A 23,069-nucleotide genomic window follows, 5' to 3' on the forward strand; every position below is an offset into this window, starting at 1 on the left:
CCGGAATCACCTGTCGGGCATGCCGGAACCACCTCTCAGACTTGCCAGAACCAAGTTCCGGACACGCCGGTACCACCTGCCGAGTATGCCGGAACCACCTGATCCACTCCCCAAAACCACCTGCTGGATACGCCAGAATCACCTGCCGGCTACGCCAGAACCACTCGGCAGACACTCCATAACCAACTGCCGGGCATGCCGGAACCACCTCTCAGAGGTGCCAGAACCACATGACGGACACTCCGGAATCACCTGCCGGGCATGCCGGAACCATCTCTCAGACGTGCCAGAACCATGTCCCGGACATGCCGGAACCACCTGCCGAGCTCGCCGGAACCACCTGCTGGACACGCCAAAATCACCTGCCGGCTACGCCAGAACCACTCGGCAGACACTCCGGAATCACATGCCGGGCATTCCGGAACCACCTCTCACAGGTGCCAGAACCAAATGCGGGACACTCCGGAATCACCTGCCGAGCATGCCGGAACCACCTGCTGGACATCCCGGAACCACCGGCTCGACTAGCCGTAACCATTGCCGGACATGCAAAATCACCTGCCGGCTATGCCAGAACCACTTGGCGAACACTCCGGAATCACCTGCCGGGCATGGCGGAACCACCTCTCAGACATGCCGGAACCACATGCCAATGACACCGGAAACACCTGCCAAGCACGCCAGAACCACCTGCTCGACTCGCCAAAACCACCTGCTGGACACGCCAAAATCACCTGCCAGCTACGCCACAACCATTTGGTGAACTCTTCGGAATCACCTGCCGGGGTTGCTGGAACCACCTGCCGGTCACGCCAATATCACCTGCCAGCTATGCCAGAACCACATGGCGGACACCATGGAATCACCTGTCGGGCATGGCGGAACCGCCTCTCAGACTTGCCAGAACCATGTTCCTTACACGCCGGTACCACCTGCCGAGTATGCCGGAACCAACTGATCCACTCCCCAGAACCACCTGCTGGACACGCCAGAATCACCTGCCGACTACGCCAGAACCACTCGGCAGAGAATCCGGAACCACCTGCCGGGCATGCCGGAACCAGCTCTCAGAGGTTCCGGAACCACTTGCCGAACACTCCAGAATCACCTGCCTGGCATGCCGGAACCACCTCTCAGAGGTGCCAGAACCACATGCCGGACACTCCCGAATCACCTGCCGGGCATGCCGGAACCATCTCTCAGACGTGCCAGAACCATGTTCCGGACACGCTGGTACCACCTGCCAAGCTCGCCGGAACCACCTGCTGGACACGGAAAATCACCTGCTAGCTACGCCAGAACCACACGGCAGACACTCCGGAATCACCTGCCGTGCTGGCTGGAACCACCTGCCGGTCACGCCAATATCACCTGCCAGCTGTGCCAGAACCACTTGGCGGACACCATGGAAACACCTGTCGGGCCGGCCGGAACCACCTCTCAGACGTGCCAGAACCATGTGCCTGAGATGCCGGAACCACACCCCGAACAGACCGAAACCACCTGCCAGACCCGCCTGAACCACCTGCCGAGCACGCCGGAACCGCCTACTCGACTCGCCGGAACCACCTACCTGACACGCTAAAATCACCTGCCGGGTATGCCACAACCACTTGGTGGACACTCCGGAATCATCTGCCGGACATGCCAGAACCAGCTCTCAGACACACCAGAACCACGTGCCAGAGACGCCGGAAGCACCAGCTGAGCATGCCTGAGCCACCTGCTCGACTCGCAAGATACACCTGTCGGACATGCCAAAATCACCTGCCGGGTACGCCAGAAACACTGGGCGGACGCTCCGGAATCACCTGTCGGGCGTGCCGGAACCACCTCTCAGACTTGCCAGAACCATGTTCTGGACACGCCGGTACCACCTGCCGAGTATGCCGGAACCAGCTGATCCACTCCCCACAACCATCTAGTGGACACGCGAAAATCAACTGCCGGCTACGCCAGAACCACTTGGCAGACACTCCGGAATCACATGCCAGGCATTCCGGAACCACCTCTCAGAGGTGCCAGAACCAAATGCCGGAGACTCCGGTACACCTGCCGGGCATGCCGGAACCACCTCTCAGAGGTGCCAGAACCACATGCCGGACACTCCGGAATCACCTGCAGGGCATGCTGGAACCACGTGCTGGACATGCCGGAACCACCTGCCGGACATGCCGGAACCACCTGCCGGACATTCCGGAATCACCGGCTCGACTCGCCGGAACCATTGCCGGACATGCAAAATCACCTGCCGGCTACGCCAGAACCACTTGGCGAACACTCCGGAATCACCTGCCGGGCATGGCGGAACCACCTCTCAGACATGCCGGAACCACATGCCAATGACACCGGAAGCACCTGCCAAGCACGCCAGAACCACCTGCTCGACTCGCCAAATCCACATGCTGGACACGCCAAAATCACCTGCCGGCTACGCCACAACCATTTGGTGAACGCTTCGGAATCACCTGCCGGGCTGGCTGGAACCACCTGCCGGTCACGCCAACATCACCTGCCAGCTATGCGAGAACCACTTGGCGGACACCATGGAAACACCTGTCGTGCCAGCCGGAACCACCTCTCAGACGTGCCAGAACCATGTGCCTGAGATGCCGGAACCACACCCCGAACAGACCGAAACCACCTGCCAGACCCGCCTGAACCACCTGCCGAGCACGCCGGAACCGCCTACTCGACTCGCCGGAACCACCTACCTGACACGCTAAAATCACCTGCCGGGTATGCCACAACCACTTGGTGGACACTCCGGAATCATCTGCCGGACATGCCAGAACCAGCTCTCAGACACACCAGAACCACGTGCCAGACACGCCGGAAGCACCTGCTGAGCATGCCTGAGCCAAATGCTCGACTTGCAAGAAACACCTGCCTGACACGCCAAAATCACCTGCCGGGTACGCCAGAACCACGTGGCGGACACTCCGGAATCACCTGTCGGGCATGCCGGAACCAACTCTCAGACTTGACAGAACCTCGTGCCGGTCACGCCAGAACCACCTGCCGGACAGACCGGAAACACCTGCTTGATACGCCGCAACCACCGGCTCGACTCGCCGGAACCTCCGCCGGACATGCAAAATGACCTGTGGGCTATTCCAGAACCACTTGGCGAACACTCCGGAATCACCTGTCTGGCCTGCCGGAACCACCTCTCAGACTTGCCAGAACCATGTTCCGGACACGCCGGTACCACCTGCCGAGTATGCCGGACCCACCTGATCCACTCCCCAGAACCACCTGCTGGATACGCCAGAATCACCTGCCGGCTACTCCAGAACCACTTGGCAGACACTCCGTAACCAACTGCCGGGCATGCCGGAACCACCTCTCAGAGGTGCCAGAACCGCATGCCAGACACTCCGGAATCACCTGCCGGGCATGCCGGAACCACCTCTCAGAGGTGCCAGAACCACATGCCGGACACTCCCGAATCACCTGCCGGGCATGCCGGAACCATCTGTCAGACGTGCCAGAACCATGTGCCTGAGATGCCGGAACCACACCCCGAACAGACGAAACCACCTGCCAGACCCGCCTGAACCACCTTCCGAGCACGCCGGAACCACCTTCTCGACTCGCTGGAAACACCTACCTGACACGCTAAAATCACCTGCCGGGTATGCCACAACCACTTGGTGGACACTCCGGAAAAATCTGCCGGACATGCCAGAACCAGCTCTCAGACACACCAGAACCACGTGCCAGACATGCCGGAAGCACCTGCTGAGCATGCCTGAGCCAAATGCTCGACTTGCAAGAAGCACCGGCCAGACACGCCAAAATCACCTGCCGGGTACGACAGAACCACGTGGCGGACACTCCGGAATGCACTGTCGGGCATGCCGGAACCAACTCTCAGACGTGCCAGAACCTCGTGCCGGTCACGCCAGAACCACCTGCCAAGTATGCTGGAACCACCTGATCCTCTCCCCAGAACCACCTGCTGGACACGCCAGAATCACCTGCCGGCTACGCCAGAACCACTCGGCAGACACTCCGGAACCACCTGCCGAGCATGCCGGAACCACCTCTCAGAGGTGCCAGAACCACATGCCGGACACTCCGGAATCAGCTGCCGGGCATGCCGGAACCATCTCTCAGATGTGCCAGAACCATGTTCCGGACACGCCGGCACCACCTGCCGAGCTCGCCGGAACCACCTGCTGGACACGCCAAAATCATGTGCCGGCTACGCCAGAACCACTCGGCAGACACTCCGGAATCACCTGCCGGGCTGGCTGGAACCACCTGCTGGTCACGCCAACATCACCTTTCAGCCACGCCAGAAACACTTGGCGGACACTCCGGAATCACCTGTCGGGCCGGCCACAACCTCATCTCAGACGTGCCAGAACCATGTGCCTGAGATGCCGGAACCACTCCCCAAACAGACCGAAACCACCTGCCAGACCCGCCTGAACCCCCTGGCGAGCACGCCTGATCCACCTGCTCGACTAGCCGGAACCACCTTCCTGACACGCCAAAATCGCCTGCCAGGTATACCAGAACCACTTGGTGGACACTCCGGAATCATCTGCCGGACATGCCAGAACCAGCTCTCAGACACACCACAACCACGTGCCAGAGACGCCGGAAGCACCAGCTGAGCATGCCTGAGCCACCTGATCGACTTGCAAGGAACACCTGTCGGACATGCCAAAATCACCTGCCGGGTATGCCAGAAACACTTGGCGGACGCTCCGGAATCCCCTGTCGGGCGTGACGGAACCACCTCTCAGACTTGCCAGAACCATGTTCTGGACACGCCGGTACAACCTGCCGAGTATGCCGGAACCAGCTGATCCACTCCCCACAACCACCTAGTGGGCACGCCAAAATCAACTGCCGGCTACGCCAGAACCACTCGGCAGACACTCCGGAATCACCTGCCAGGTATTCCGGAACCACCTCTCAGAGGTGCCAGAGCCAAATGCCGGAGACTCCGGTATCACCTGCCGGGCATGCCGGAACCACCTCTCAGAGGTGCCAGAACCACATGCCGGACACTCCGGAATCACCTGCCGGGCATGCTGGACCCACATGCCGGACACTCCGGAATCACCTGCCGGGCATGCCGGAACCACCCGCCGGACATGCCGGAACCAGCTCTCAGACACACCAGAACCACGTGCCAGACACGCCGGAAGCACCTGCTGAGCATGCCTGAGCCAAATGCTCGACTTGCAAGAAACACCTGGCAGACACGCCAAAATCACCTGCCGGGTACGCCAGAACCACGTGGCGGACACTCCGGAATCACCTGTCGGGCATGCCGGAACCAACTCTCAGACGTGCCAGAACCTCGTGCCGGTCACGCCAGAACCACCTGCCGGAAAGACCGGAAACACCTGATCCTCTCCCCAGAACCACCTGCTGGACACGCCAGAATCACCTGCCGGCTACGCCAGAACCACTCGGCAGACACTCCGGAACCACCTGCCGAGCATGCCGGAACCACCTCTCAGAGGTGCCAGAACCACATGCCGGACACTCCGGAATCACCTGCCGGGCATGCCGGAACCATCTCTCAGATGTGCCAGAACCATGTTCCGGACACGCCGGTACCACCTGCCGAGCTCGCCGGAACCACCTGCTGGACACGCCAAAATCACGTGCCGGCTACGCCAGAACCACTCGGCAGACACTGCGGAATCACCTGCCGGGCTGGCTGGAACCACCTGCCGGTCACACCAACATCACCTTTCAGCTACGCCAGAACCACTTGGCGGACACTCCGGAATCACCTGTTGGGCCGGCCACAACCACCTCTCAGACGTGCCAGAACCATGTGCCTGAGATGCCGGAACCACTCCCCGAACAGACCGAAACCACCTGCCAGACCTGCCTGAACCACCTGCCGAGCACGCCGGAACCACCTACTCGACTCGCTGGAACCACCTACCTGACACGCTAAAATCACCTGCCGGGTATGCCACAACCACTTGGTGGACACTCCGGAATCATCTGCCGGACATGCCAGAACCAGCTCTCAGACACACCAGAACCACGTGTCAGACACGCCGGAATCACCTGCTGAGAATGCAAGAGCCAAATGCTCGACTTGCAAGAAACACCTGCCAGACACGCCAAAATCACCTGCCGGGTACGCCAGAACCACGTGGCGGGCACTCCGGAATCACCTGTCGGGCATGCCGGATACAACTCTCAGACGTGCCAGAACCTCGTGCCGGTCACGCCAGAAGCACCTGCCGGACACGCCGGAACCACCGGCTCGACTCGCCGGAACCACCGCCGGACATGCAGAATGACCAGCCGGCTACGCCAGAACCACTTGCGAACACTCCGGAATCACCTGTCAGGTGTGCTGGAACCACCCATCAGACTTGCCAGAACCATGTTCTGGACACGCCGGTACCACCTGCCGAGTTGCCGGAACCACCTTGTCCACTCCCCAGAACCACCTAGTGGACACGCCAGAATCACCTGCCGACTACACCAGAACCACTCGGCAGACACTCCGGAACCACCTGCCGGGCATGCCGGAACCACCTCTCAGAGGTGCCAGAACCACATGCTGGAGACTCCGGTATCACCTGCCGGGCATGCCGGAACCTCCTCTCAGAGGTGCCAGAACCACATGCCGGACACTCCCGAATCACCTGCCTGGCATGACGGAACCATCTCTCAGACGTGCCAGAACCATGTTCCGGACACGCCGGTACCACCTGCCGAGCTCGCCGGAACCACCTGCTGGACACGCCAAAATCACCTGCCAGCTACGCCAGAACCACACGGCAGACACTCCGGAATCACCTGCCGGGCTGTCTGGAACCACCTGCTGGTCACGCCAACATCACCTTTCAGCCACGCCAGAACCACTTGGCGGAAACTCTGGAAACACCTCTACGGCCGGCGGTAACCACCTCTCAGACGTGCCAGACACATGTGCCTGAGATGCCGGAACCACTACCCGAACAGACCGAAACCACCTGCCAGACCCGCCTGAACCCCCTGGCGAGCACGCCTGATCCACCTGCTCAACTAGCCGGAACCAACTTCCTGACACGCCAAAATCACCTGCCAGGTATACAAGAGCCACTTGGTAGACACTCCGGAATCATCTGCCGGAGATGCCAGAACCAGCTCTCAGACACACCAGAACCACGTGCCAGAGACGCTGGAAGCACCTGCTGAGCATGCCTCAGCCAAATGCTCGACTGGCAAGAAGCACCTGCCAGACACGCCAAAATCACCTGCCGGGTACGCCAGAACCACGTGGCGGAAACTCCGGAATAACAGGCTCGAGTCGTCGGAACCACCGCTGGACATGCAAAATGACCTGCCGGCTACGCCAGAACCACTTGGCGAACACTCCGGAATCACCTGTCGGGCATGCCGGAACCGCCTCTCAGACTTGCCAGAACCATGTTCCGGACACGCTGGTACCACCTGCCGAGTATGCCGGAACCACCTGATCCACTCCCCACAACGACCTGCTGGACACGCCAGAATCACCTGCCGACTACGCCAGAACCACTCGGCAGACACTCCGGAACCACCTGCCGGGCATGCCGGAACCGCCTCTCAGAGGTGCCAGAACCACATGCCGGACACTCCGGAATCACCTGCCGGGCATACCGGAACCACCTCTCATAGGTGTCAGAACCACATGCCGGACACTCCGGAAATCACCTGCCTGGCATGACGGAACCATCTCTCAGACGTGCCAGAACCATGTTCCGGACACGCTGGTACCACCTGCCGAGCTCGCCGGAACCACCTGCTGGACACGCCAAAATCACATGACAGCTACGCCAGAACCACACGGCAGACACTCCGGAATCACCTGCCGGGCTAGCTGGAACAACATGCTGGTGACGACAACATCACCTTTCAGCTACGCAAGAACCACTTGGAGGACACTCCGGAAACACCTCTCCGGCCGGCCGGAACCACCTCTCAGACGTGCCAGGTCCATGTGCCTGAGATGCCGGAACCACTACCCGAACAGACCGAAACCACCTGCCAGACCCGCCTGAACCCCCTGGCGAGCACGCCTGATCCACCTGCTCAACTAGCCGGAACCAACTTCCTGACACGCCAAAATCACCTGCCAGGTATACAAGAACCACTTGGTGGACAATCCGAAATCATCTGCCGGAGATGCCAGAACCAGCTCTCAGACACACCAGAACCACGTGCCAGAGAAGGCGGAAGCACCAGCTGGGCATGCCTCAGCCACCTGCTCGACTCGCAAGATACACCTGTCGGACAGGCGTAAATCACCTGCCGGGTACGCCAAAAACACTGGCCGGACGCTCCGGAATCACCTGTCGGGCATGCCGGAACCACCTCTCAGACTTGCCAGAACCACATGCCGGACACTCCAGAATCACCTCCCGGGCATGCTGGAACCACGTGCTGGACATGCCGGAACCACCTGCCGGACATGCCGGAACCACCTGCCGGACATTCCGGAACCACAGGCTCGACTCGCCGGAACGATTGCCTGACATGCAAAATCACCTGCCGGCTACACCAGAACCACTTGGCGAACACTCCGCAATCACCTGCCGGGCATGGCGGAACCACCTCTCAGACCTGCCGGAACCACATGCCAATGACACCGGAAGCACCTGCTGAGCACGCCAGAACAACCTGCTCGACTCGGCAAAACCACCCGCTGGACACGCCAAAATCACCTGCCAGCTACGCCAGAACCACTCGGCAGACACTCCGGAATCACCTGCCGGCCTGGCTGGAACCACCTGCCGGTCACGCCAACATCACCTTTCAGCTATGCCAGAAACACTTGGCGGACACTCGGGAAACACCTGTCGGGCCGGCCGGAACCACCTATCAGACGTGCCAGAACCATGTGCCTGAGATGCCGGAACCACTCCCCGAACACACCGAAACCACCTGCCAGACCCGCCTGAACCCAATTGCGAGCACGCCTGATCCACCTACTCAACTAGCCGGAACCACCTTCCTGACACGCCAAAATCACCTGCCAGGTATACCAGAACCACTTGGTGGACTCTCCGAAATCATCTGCCGGACATGCCAGAACCAGCTCTCAGACACACCAGAACCACGTGCCAGAGATGCCGGAAGCACCAGCTGAGCATGCCTCAGCCACCTGCTCGACTCGCAAGAATCACCTGTCGGACATGCCAAAATCACCTGCCGGGTACGCCAGAAACACTTGGCGGACGCTCCGGAATCACCTGTCGGGCGTTCTGGAACCACCTCTCAGACTTGCCAGAACCATGTTCTGGACACGCCGGTACCACCTGCCGAGTATGCCGGAACCAGCTGATCCACTCCCCAGAACCACCTAGTGGACAAGCCAAAATCAACTGCCGGCTACGCCGGAACCACCGGCTCGACTCGCCGGAACAACCGCCGGACATGCAAAATGACCTGCCGTCTACGCCAGAACCACTTGGCGAACACTCCGGAATCACATGTCGGGCATGCCAGAACCGCCTCTCAGACTTGCCAGAACCATGTTCCGGACACGCCGGTACCACCTGCCGAGTATGCCGGAACCACCTGATCCACTCCCCAGAACCACCTGCTGGAGACGCCAGAATCACATGCCGACTACGCCAGCACCACTCGGAAGACACTCCGGAACCACCTGCCGGGCATGCCCGAACCACCTCTCAGAGGTGCCAGAACCACATGCCGGAGACTCCGGTATCACCTGCCGGGCATGCTGGAACCACCTCTCAGAGGTGCCAGAACCACATGCCGGACACTCCGGAATCACCTGCCGGGCATGCCGGAACCACCTGCTGGACATGCAGGAATCACCTGCCGGACATGCCGGAACCACCGGCTCGACTCGCCGGAACCATTCCCGGAAATGCAAAATCACCTGCCGGCTACGCCAGAACCACTTGGCGAACACTCCGGAATCACCTGTCGGGCATGCAAAATGACCTGCCTCTCAGACATGCCGGAACCACATGCCAATGACTCCGGAAGCACCTGCCGAGCACGCCAGAACCACCTGCTCAACTCGCCAAAACCACCTGCTGGACACGCCAAAATCACCTGCCGGCTACGCCACAACCATTTGGTGAACTCTTCGGAATCACCTGCCGGGCTGTCTGGAACCACCTGCCGGTCACGCCAACATCACCTGCCAGCTATGCCAGAACCACTTGGCGGACACCATGGAAACACCTGTCGGGCCGGCCGGAACCACCTCTCAGACGTGCCAGAACCATGTGCCTGAGATGCCGGAACCACACCCCGAAGAGACCGAAACAACCTGCCAGACCCCGTTGAACCACCTGCCGAGCACGCTGGAACCACCTACTCGACTCGCTGGAACCACCTACCTGACACGCTAAAATCACCTGCCGGGTATGCCACAACCACTTTGTGGACACTCCGGAAAAATCTGCCGGACATGCCAGAACCAGCTCTCAGACACACCAGAACCACGTGCCAGACACGCCGGAAGCACCTGCTGAGCATGCCTGAGCCAAATGCTCGACTTGCAAGAAACACCTGCCAGACACGCCAAAATCACCTGCCGGGTACGCCAGAACCACGTGGCGGACACTCCGGAATCACCTGTCGGGCATGCCGGAACCAACTCTCAGACGTGCCAGAACCTCGTGCCGGTCACGCCAGAACCACCTGCCGGACAGACCGGAAACACTTGCTGGACACGCCGGAACCACCGGCTCGACTCGCCGGAACCACCGCCGGACATGCAAAATGACCTGCCGGCTACGCCAGAACCACTTGGCGAACACTCCGGAATCACCTGTCGGGCATGCCGGAACCACCTCTCAGACTTGCCAGAACCAAGTTCCGGACACGCCGGTACCACCTGCCGAGTATGCCGGAACCACCTGATCCACTCCCCAAAACCACCTGCTGGATACGCCAGAATCACCTGCCGGCTACGCCAGAACCACTCGGCAGACACTCCATAACCAACTGCCGGGCATGCCGGAACCACCTCTCAGAGGTGCCAGAACCACATGACGGACACTCCGGAATCACCTGCCGGGCATGCCGGAACCATCTCTCAGACGTGCCAGAACCATGTCCCGGACATGCCGGAACCACCTGCCGAGCTCGCCGGAACCACCTGCTGGACACGCCAAAATCACCTGCCGGCTACGCCAGAACCACTCGGCAGACACTCCGGAATCACATGCCGGGCATTCCGGAACCACCTCTCACAGGTGCCAGAACCAAATGCGGGACACTCCGGAATCACCTGCCGAGCATGCCGGAACCACCTGCTGGACATCCCGGAACCACCGGCTCGACTAGCCGTAACCATTGCCGGACATGCAAAATCACCTGCCGGCTATGCCAGAACCACTTGGCGAACACTCCGGAATCACCTGCCGGGCATGGCGGAACCACCTCTCAGACATGCCGGAACCACATGCCAATGACACCGGAAACACCTGCCAAGCACGCCAGAACCACCTGCTCGACTCGCCAAAACCACCTGCTGGACACGCCAAAATCACCTGCCAGCTACGCCACAACCATTTGGTGAACTCTTCGGAATCACCTGCCGGGGTTGCTGGAACCACCTGCCGGTCACGCCAATATCACCTGCCAGCTATGCCAGAACCACTTGGCGGACACCATGGAATCACCTGTCGGGCATGGCGGAACCGCCTCTCAGACTTGCCAGAACCATGTTCCTTACACGCCGGTACCACCTGCCGAGTATGCCGGAACCAACTGATCCACTCCCCAGAACCACCTGCTGGACACGCCAGAATCACCTGCCGACTACGCCAGAACCACTCGGCAGAGAATCCGGAACCACCTGCCGGGCATGCCGGAACCAGCTCTCAGAGGTTCCGGAACCACTTGCCGAACACTCCAGAATCACCTGCCTGGCATGCCGGAACCACCTCTCAGAGGTGCCAGAACCACATGCCGGACACTCCCGAATCAACTGCCGGGCATGCCGGAACCATCTCTCAGACGTGCCAGAACCATGTTCCGGACACGCTGGTACCACCTGCCAAGCTCGCCGGAACCACCTGCTGGACACGGAAAATCACCTGCTAGCTACGCCAGAACCACACGGCAGACACTCCGGAATCACCTGCCGTGCTGGCTGGAACCACCTGCCGGTCACGCCAATATCACCTGCCAGCTGTGCCAGAACCACTTGGCGGACACCATGGAAACACCTGTCGGGCCGGCCGGAACCACCTCTCAGACGTGCCAGAACCATGAGCCTGAGATGCCGGAACCACTCCCCGAACAGACCGAAACCACATGCCAGACCCGCCTGAAGCCCCTGGCAAGCACGCCTGATCCACCTGCTCAACTAGCCGGAACCAACTTCCTGACACGCCAAAATCACCTGCCAGGTATACCAGAACCACTCTGTGGACACTCCGGAATCATCTGCCGGACATGCCAGAACCAGCTCTCAGACACACCAGAACCACGTGCCAGAGACGCCGGAAGCACCAGCTGAGCATGCCTGAGCCACCTGCTCGACTCGCAAGATACACCTGTCGGACATGCCAAAATCACCTGCCGGGTACGCCAGAAACACTGGGCGGACGCTCCGGAATCACCTGTCGGGCGTGCCGGAACCACCTCTCAGACTTGCCAGAACCATGTTCTGGACACGCCGGTACCACCTGCCGAGTATGCCGGAACCAGCTGATCCACTCCCCACAACCATCTAGTGGACACGCGAAAATCAACTGCCGGCTACGCCAGAACCACTTGGCAGACACTCCGGAATCACATGCCAGGCATTCCGGAACCACCTCTCAGAGGTGCCAGAACCAAATGCCGGAGACTCCGGTACACCTGCCGGGCATGCCGGAACCACCTCTCAGAGGTGCCAGAACCACATGCCGGACACTCCGGAATCACCTGCAGGGCATGCTGGAACCACGTGCTGGACATGCCGGAACCACCTGCCGGACATGCCGGAACCACCTGCCGGACATTCCGGAATCACCGGCTCGACTCGCCGGAACCATTGCCGGACATGCAAAATCACCTGCCGGCTACGCCAGAACCACTTGGCGAACACTCCGGAATCACCTGCCGGGCATGGCGGAACCACCTCTCAGACATGCCGGAACCACATGCCAATGACACCGGAAGCACCTGCCAAGCACGCCAGAACCACCTGCTCGACTCGCCAAATCCACATGCTGGACACGCCAAAATCACCTGCCGGCTACGCCACAACCATTTGGTGAACGCTTCGGAATCACCTGCCGGGCTGGCTGGAACCACCTGCCGGTCACGCCAACATCACCTGCCAGCTATGCGAGAACCACTTGGCGGACACCATGGAAACACCTGTCGGGCCAGCCGGAACCACCTCTCAGACGTGCCAGAACCATGTGCCTGAGATGCCGGAACCACACCCCGAACAGACCGAAACCACCTGCCAGACCCGCCTGAACCACCTGCCGAGCACGCCGGAACCGCCTACTCGACTCGCCGGAACCACCTACCTGACACGCTAAAATCACCTGCCGGGTATGCCACAACCACTTGGTGGACACTCCGGAATCATCTGCCGGACATGCCAGAACCAGCTCTCAGACACACCAGAACCACGTGCCAGACACGCCGGAAGCACCTGCTGAGCATGCCTGAGCCAAATGCTCGACTTGCAAGAAACACCTGCCTGACACGCCAAAATCACCTGCCGGGTACGCCAGAACCACGTGGCGGACACTCCGGAATCACCTGTCGGGCATGCCGGAACCAACTCTCAGACTTGACAGAACCTCGTGCCGGTCACGCCAGAACCACCTGCCGGACAGACCGGAAACACCTGCTTGATACGCCGCAACCACCGGCTCGACTCGCCGGAACCTCCGCCGGACATGCAAAATGACCTGTGGGCTATTCCAGAACCACTTGGCGAACACTCCGGAATCACCTGTCTGGCCTGCCGGAACCACCTCTCAGACTTGCCAGAACCATGTTCCGGACACGCCGGTACCACCTGCCGAGTATGCCGGACCCACCTGATCCACTCCCCAGAACCACCTGCTGGATACGCCAGAATCACCTGCCGGCTACTCCAGAACCACTTGGCAGACACTCCGTAACCAACTGCCGGGCATGCCGGAACCACCTCTCAGAGGTGCCAGAACCGCATGCCAGACACTCCGGAATCACCTGCCGGGCATGCCGGAACCACCTCTCAGAGGTGCCAGAACCACATGCCGGACACTCCCGAATCACCTGCCGGGCATGCCGGAACCATCTGTCAGACGTGCCAGAACCATGTGCCTGAGATGCCGGAACCACACCCCGAACAGACGAAACCACCTGCCAGACCCGCCTGAACCACCTTCCGAGCACGCCGGAACCACCTTCTCGACTCGCTGGAAACACCTACCTGACACGCTAAAATCACCTGCCGGGTATGCCACAACCACTTGGTGGACACTCCGGAAAAATCTGCCGGACATGCCAGAACCAGCTCTCAGACACACCAGAACCACGTGCCAGACATGCCGGAAGCACCTGCTGAGCATGCCTGAGCCAAATGCTCGACTTGCAAGAAGCACCGGCCAGACACGCCAAAATCACCTGCCGGGTACGACAGAACCACGTGGCGGACACTCCGGAATGCACTGTCGGGCATGCCGGAACCAACTCTCAGACGTGCCAGAACCTCGTGCCGGTCACGCCAGAACCACCTGCCAAGTATGCTGGAACCACCTGATCCTCTCCCCAGAACCACCTGCTGGACACGCCAGAATCACCTGCCGGCTACGCCAGAACCACTCGGCAGACACTCCGGAACCACCTGCCGAGCATGCCGGAACCACCTCTCAGAGGTGCCAGAACCACATGCCGGACACTCCGGAATCAGCTGCCGGGCATGCCGGAACCATCTCTCAGATGTGCCAGAACCATGTTCCGGACACGCCGGCACCACCTGCCGAGCTCGCCGGAACCACCTGCTGGACACGCCAAAATCATGTGCCGGCTACGCCAGAACCACTCGGCAGACACTCCGGAATCACCTGCCGGGCTGGCTGGAACCACCTGCTGGTCACGCCAACATCACCTTTCAGCCACGCCAGAAACACTTGGCGGACACTCCGGAATCACCTGTCGGGCCGGCCACAACCTCATCTCAGACGTGCCAGAACCATGTGCCTGAGATGCCGGAACCACTCCCCAAACAGACCGAAACCACCTGCCAGACCCGCCTGAACCCCCTGGCGAGCACGCCTGATCCACCTGCTCGACTAGCCGGAACCACCTTCCTGACACGCCAAAATCGCCTGCCAGGTATACCAGAACCACTTGGTGGACACTCCGGAATCATCTGCCGGACATGCCAGAACCAGCTCTCAGACACACCACAACCACGTGCCAGAGACGCCGGAAGCACCAGCTGAGCATGCCTGAGCCACCTGATCGACTTGCAAGGAACACCTGTCGGACATGCCAAAATCACCTGCCGGGTATGCCAGAAACACTTGGCGGACGCTCCGGAATCCCCTGTCGGGCGTGACGGAACCACCTCTCAGACTTGCCAGAACCATGTTCTGGACACGCCGGTACAACCTGCCGAGTATGCCGGAACCAGCTGATCCACTCCCCACAACCACCTAGTGGGCACGCCAAAATCAACTGCCGGCTACGCCAGAACCACTCGGCAGACACTCCGGAATCACCTGCCAGGTATTCCGGAACCACCTCTCAGAGGTGCCAGAGCCAAATGCCGGAGACTCCGGTATCACCTGCCGGGCATGCCGGAACCACCTCTCAGAGGTGCCAGAACCACATGCCGGACACTCCGGAATCACCTGCCGGGCATGCTGGACCCACATGCCGGACACTCCGGAATCACCTGCCGGGCATGCCGGAACCACCTGCCGGACATGCCGGAACCAACTCTCAGACACACCAGAACCACGTGCCAGACAAGCCGCAAGCACCTGCTGATCATGCCTGAGCCACATGCTCGACTTGCAAGAAACACCTGCCAGACACGCCAAAATCACCTGCCGGGTACGCCAGAACCACGTGGCGGACTCTCCGGAATCACCTGTCGGGCATGCCGGAACCAACTCTCAGACGTGCCAGAACCTCGTGCCGGACACGCCAGAACCACCTGCCGGAAAGACCGGAAACACCTGATCCTCTCCCCAGAACCACCTGCTGGACACGCCAGAATCACCTGCCGGCTACGCCAGAACCACTCGGCAGACACTCCGGAACCACCTGCCGGGCATGCCGGAACCAACTCTCAGAGGTGCCAGAACCACATGCCGGACACTCCGGAATCACCTGCCGGGCATGCCGGAACCATCTCTCAGATGTGCCAGAACCATGTTCCGGACACGCCGGTACCACCTGCCGAGCTCGCCGGAACCACCTGCTGGACACGCCAAAATCACGTGCCGGCTACGCCAGAACCACTCGGCAGACACTGCGGAATCACCTGCCGGGCTGGCTGGAACCACCTGCCGGTCACACCAACATCACCTTTCAGCTACGCCAGAACCACTTGGCGGACACTCCGGAATCACCTGTTGGGCCGGCCACAACCACCTCTCAGACGTGCCAGAACCATGTGCCTGAGATGCCGGAACCACTCCCCGAACAGACCGAAACCACCTGCCAGACCTGCCTAAACCACCTGCCGAGCACGCCGGAACCACCTACTCGACTCGCTGGAACCACCTACCTGACACGCTAAAATCACCTGCCGGGTATGCCACAACCACTTGGTGGACACTCCGGAATCATCTGCCGGACATGCCAGAACCAGCTCTCAGACACACCAGAACCACGTGTCAGACACGCCGGAATCACCTGCTGAGAATGCAAGAGCCAAATGCTCGACTTGCAAGAAACACCTGCCAGACACGCCAAAATCACCTGCCGGGTACGCCAGAACCACGTGGCGGACACTCCGGAATCACCTGTCGGGCATGCCGGATACAACTCTCAGACGTGCCAGAACCTCGTGCCGGTCACGCCAGAAGCACCTGCCGGACACGCCGGAACCACCGGCTCGACTCGCCGGAACCACCGCCGGACATGCAGAATGACCAGCCGGCTACGCCAGAACCACTTGCGAACACTCCGGAATCACCTGTCAGGTGTGCTGGAACCACCCATCAGACTTGCCAGAACCATGTTCTGGACACGCCGGTACCACCTGCCGAGTTGCCGGAACCACCTTGTCCACTCCCCAGAACCACCTAGTGGACACGCCAGAATCACCTGCCGACTACACCAGAACCACTCGGCAGACACTCCGGAACCACCTGCCGGGCATGCCGGAACCACCTCTCAGAGGTGCCAGAACCACATGCTGGAGACTCCGGTATCACCTGCCGGGCATGCCGGAACCTCCTCTCAGAGGTGCCAGAACCACATGCCGGACACTCCCGAATCACCTGCCTGGCATGACGGAACCATCTCTCAGACGTGCCAGAACCATGTTCCGGACACGCCGGTACCACCTGCCGAGCTCGCCGGAACCACCTGCTGGACACGCCAAAATCACCTGCCAGCTACGCCAGAACCACACGGCAGACACTCCGGAATCACCTGCCGGGCTGTCTGGAACCACCTGCTGGTCACGCCAACATCACCTTTCAGCCACGCCAGAACCACTTGGCGGAAACTCTGGAAACACCTCTACGGCCGGCGGTAACCACCTCTCAGACGTGCCAGACACATGTGCCTGAGATGCCGGAACCACTACCCGAACAGACCGAAACCACCTGCCAGACCCGCCTGAACCCCCTGGCGAGCACGCCTGATCCACCTGCTCAACTAGCCGGAACCAACTTCCTGACACGCCAAAATCACCTGCCAGGTATACAAGAGCCACTTGGTAGACACTCCGGAATCATCTGCCGGAGATGCCAGAACCAGCTCTCAGACACACCAGAACCACGTGCCAGAGACGCTGGAAGCACCTGCTGAGCATGCCTCAGCCAAATGCTCGACTGGCAAGAAGCACCTGCCAGACACGCCAAAATCACCTGCCGGGTACGCCAGAACCACGTGGCGGAAACTCCGGAATCACCTGTCGGGCCTGACGGAACCAACTCTCAGACGTGCCAGAGCCTCGTGCCGGTCACGCCAGAACCACCTTCCGGACACGCCGGAATAACAGGCTCGAGTCGTCGGAACCACCGCTGGACATGCAAAATGACCTGCCGGCTACGCCAGAACCACTTGGCGAACACTCCGGAATCACCTGTCGGGCATGCCGGAACCGCCTCTCAGACTTGCCAGAACCATGTTCCGGACACGCTGGTACCACCTGCCGAGTATGCCGGAACCACCTGATCCACTCCCCACAACGACCTGCTGGACACGCCAGAATCACCTGCCGACTACGCCAGAACCACTCGGCAGACACTCCGGAACCACCTGCCGGGCATGCCGGAACCGCCTCTCAGAGGTGCCAGAACCACATGCCGGACACTCCGGAATCACCTGCCGGGCATACCGGAACCACCTCTCATAGGTGTCAGAACCACATGCCGGACACTCCGGAAATCACCTGCCTGGCATGACGGAACCATCTCTCAGACGTGCCAGAACCATGTTCCGGACACGCTGGTACCACCTGCCGAGCTCGCCGGAACCACCTGCTGGACACGCCAAAATCACATGACAGCTACGCCAGAACCACACGGCAGACACTCCGGAATCACCTGCCGGGCTAGCTGGAACAACATGCTGGTGACGACAACATCACCTTTCAGCTACGCAAGAACCACTTGGAGGACACTCCGGAAACACCTCTCCGGCCGGCCGGAACCACCTCTCAGACGTGCCAGGTCCATGTGCCTGAGATGCCGGAACCACTACCCGAACAGACCGAAACCACCTGCCAGACCCGCCTGAACCCCCTGGCGAGCACGCCTGATCCACCTGCTCAACTAGCCGGAACCAACTTCCTGACACGCCAAAATCACCTGCCAGGTATACAAGAACCACTTGGTGGACAATCCGAAATCATCTGCCGGAGATGCCAGAACCAGCTCTCAGACACACCAGAACCACGTGCCAGAGAAGGCGGAAGCACCAGCTGGGCATGCCTCAGCCACCTGCTCGACTCGCAAGATACACCTGTCGGACAGGCGTAAATCACCTGCCGGGTACGCCAAAAACACTGGCCGGACGCTCCGGAATCACCTGTCGGGCATGCCGGAACCACCTCTCAGACTTGCCAGAACCACATGCCGGACACTCCAGAATCACCTCCCGGGCATGCTGGAACCACGTGCTGGACATGCCGGAACCACCTGCCGGACATGCCGGAACCACCTGCCGGACATTCCGGAACCACAGGCTCGACTCGCCGGAACGATTGCCTGACATGCAAAATCACCTGCCGGCTACACCAGAACCACTTGGCGAACACTCCGCAATCACCTGCCGGGCATGGCGGAACCACCTCTCAGACCTGCCGGAACCACATGCCAATGACACCGGAAGCACCTGCTGAGCACGCCAGAACAACCTGCTCGACTCGGCAAAACCACCCGCTGGACACGCCAAAATCACCTGCCAGCTACGCCAGAACCACTCGGCAGACACTCCGGAATCACCTGCCGGCCTGGCTGGAACCACCTGCCGGTCACGCCAACATCACCTTTCAGCTATGCCAGAACCACTTGGCGGACACTCGGGAAACACCTGTCGGGCCGGCCGGAACCACCTATCAGACGTGCCAGAACCATGTGCCTGAGATGCCGGAACCACTCCCCGAACACACCGAAACCACCTGCCAGACCCGCCTGAACCCAATTGCGAGCACGCCTGATCCACCTACTCAACTAGCCGGAACCACCTTCCTGACACGCCAAAATCACCTGCCAGGTATACCAGAACCACTTGGTGGACTCTCCGAAATCATCTGCCGGACATGCCAGAACCAGCTCTCAGACACACCAGAACCACGTGCCAGAGATGCCGGAAGCACCAGCTGAGCATGCCTCAGCCACCTGCTCGACTCGCAAGAATCACCTGTCGGACATGCCAAAATCACCTGCCGGGTACGCCAGAAACACTTGGCGGACGCTCCGGAATCACCTGTCGGGCGTTCTGGAACCACCTCTCAGACTTGCCAGAACCATGTTCTGGACACGCCGGTACCACCTGCCGAGTATGCCGGAACCAGCTGATCCACTCCCCAGAACCACCTAGTGGACAAGCCAAAATCAACTGCCGGCTACGCCGGAACCACCGGCTCGACTCGCCGGAACAACCGCCGGACATGCAAAATGACCTGCCGGCTACGCCAGAACCACATGGCGAACAGTCCGGAATCACCTGTCGGGCATGCCGGAACCACCTCTCACAGGTGCCAGAACCAAATGCCGCAGACTCCGGAATCACCTGTCGGGCATGCCGGAACCAACTCTCAGACGTGCCAGAACCTCGTGCCGGACACGAAAGAACCACCTGCCGGAAAGACCGGAAACAACTGCTGGACACGCCAGAAACACTCGGCAGACACTCCGGAATCACATGCCAGGCATCCCGGAACCACGTCTCAGAGTTGCCAGAACCACACGCTGGACACTCCGGAATCACCTGCGGGGCATGCCGGAACCACCTGCCGGACATGCTGGAACCACTGTCTCGACTCGCCGGAACCATTGCCGGACATGCAAAATCACCTGCCGGCTACGCCAGAACCACTTGGCGAACACTCCGGAATCACCTTCCTGGCATGGCGGAGCCACCTCTCAGACATGCCGGAACCACATGCCAATGACACCGGAAGCACCTGCCGAGCACACCAGAACCACCTGCTTGACTCGCCAAAACCACCTGATGGACACGCCAAAATCACCTGCCGGCTACGCCAAACCATTTGGTGAACTCTTCGGAATCACCTTCCGGGCTGGCTGGAAACACCTGCCGGTCACGCCAACATCACCTGCCAGCTATGCCAGAACCACTTGGCGGACACCATGGAAACACCTGTCGGGCCGGCCGGAACCACCTCTCAGACGTGCCAGAACCATGTGCCTGAGATGCCGGAACCACACCCCGAACAGACCGAAACCACCTGCCAGACCCGCCTGAACCAAATGCCGAGCACGCCGGAACCACCTACTCGAATCGCTGGAACCACCTACCTCACACGCTAAAATCACCTGCCGGGTATGCCACAACCACTTGTTGGACACTCCGGAATCATCTGCCGGACATGCCAGAACCAGCTCTCAGACACACCACAACCACGTGCCTGACACGCCGGAAGCACCTGCTGAGCATGCCTGAGCCAAATGCTCGACTTGCAAGAAACACCTGCCAGACTCGCCAAAATCACCTGCCGGGTACGCCACAACCACGTGGCGGACACTCCGGAATCACCTGTCGGGCATACCGGAACCAACTCACAGACGTGCCAGAACTTCGTGACGGTCACGCCAGAACCACCTGCCGGACAGACCGGAAACACCTGCTGGACACGCCGGAACCACCGGCTCGACTCGCCGGAACCACCGCCGGACATGCAAAATGACCTGCTGGCTACGCCAGAACCACTTGGCGAACACTCCGGAATCACCTGTCGGGCATGCCGGAACCACCTCTCAGACTTGCCAGAACCATGTTCCAGACACGCCAGTACCACCTGCCGAGTATGCCCGACCCACCTGATCCACTCCAAAGAACCACCAGCTGGATACGCCAGAATCACCTGCCGGCTATTCCAGAACCACTCGGCAGACACTCCGTAACCAACTGCCGGGGATGCCGGAACCATCTCTCAGACGTGCCAGAACAATGTTCCGGACATGCCGGAACCACCTGCCGAGCTCGCCGGAACCACCTGTTGGACACCCCAAAATCACCTGCCGGCTACGCCAGAACCACTCGGCAGACACTCTGGAATCACATGCCAGGCATTCCGGAACCACCTCTCAGAGGTGCCAGAACCAAATGCCGGACACTCCGGTATCACCTGCATGGCATCCCGGAACCACCTCTCAGAGGTGCCAGAACCACATGCCGGACACTCCGGAATCACCTGCCGGGCATGCCGGAAGCACCTGTCGGACATGCCGGAACCACCGTCTCGACTCCCCGGAACCATTGCCGGACATGCAAAATCACCTGCCGGCTACGCCAGAACCACTTGGCGAACACTCCGGAATCACCTGCCGGGCATGCCGGAACCACCTCTCACACTTGCCAGAACCATGTTCCGGACACGCCGGTACGACCTGCCGAGTATGCCAGAACCACCTGATCCACTCCCCAGAACCACCTGCTGGATACGCCTGAATCACCTGCCGGCTACTCCAGAACCACTCGGCAGACACTCCGTAACCAACTGCCGGGCATGCCGGAACCACCTCTCAGAGGTGCCAGAACCACATGACGAACACTCCAGAATCACCTGCCGGGCATGCCGGAACCATCTCTCAGACGTGCCAGAACCATGATCCGGACACGCTGCTACCACCTGCCGAGCTCGCCGGAACCACCTGCTGGACACGCCAAAATCACCTGCCAGCTACGCCAGAACCACACGGCAGACACTCCGGAATCACCTGCCGGGCTGGCTGGAACCACCTGCCGGTCACGACAATATCACCTGCCAGCTATGCCAGAACCACTTGGCAGACACCATGGAAACACCTGTCGGGCCGGCCGGAACCACCTCTCAGACGTGCCAGAACCATGAGCCTGAGATGCCGGAACCACTCCCCGAACAGACCGAAACCACCTGCCAGACCCGCCTGAACCCCCTGGCGAGCACGCCTGATCCACCTGCTCAACTAGCCGGAACCAACTCCCTGAGACGCCAAAATCACCTGCCAGGTATACAAGAACCACTTGGTGGGCACTCCGGAATCACCTGCCGGAGATGCCAGAACCAGCTCTCAGACACACCAGAACCACGTGCCAGAGACGCCGGAAGTACCAGCTGAGCATGCCTCAGCCACCTGCTCGACTCGCAAGATACACCTGTCGGACAGGCGAAAATCACCTGCCGGGTACGCCAGAAATACTTGGCGGACGCTCCGGAATCACCTGTCGGGCGTGCCGGAACCACCTCTCAGACTTGCCAGAACCATGTT

Source organism: Equus caballus, chromosome 14 (assembly GCF_041296265.1).
Source record: "Equus caballus isolate H_3958 breed thoroughbred chromosome 14, TB-T2T, whole genome shotgun sequence".
NCBI lineage: Eukaryota > Metazoa > Chordata > Mammalia > Perissodactyla > Equidae > Equus > Equus caballus.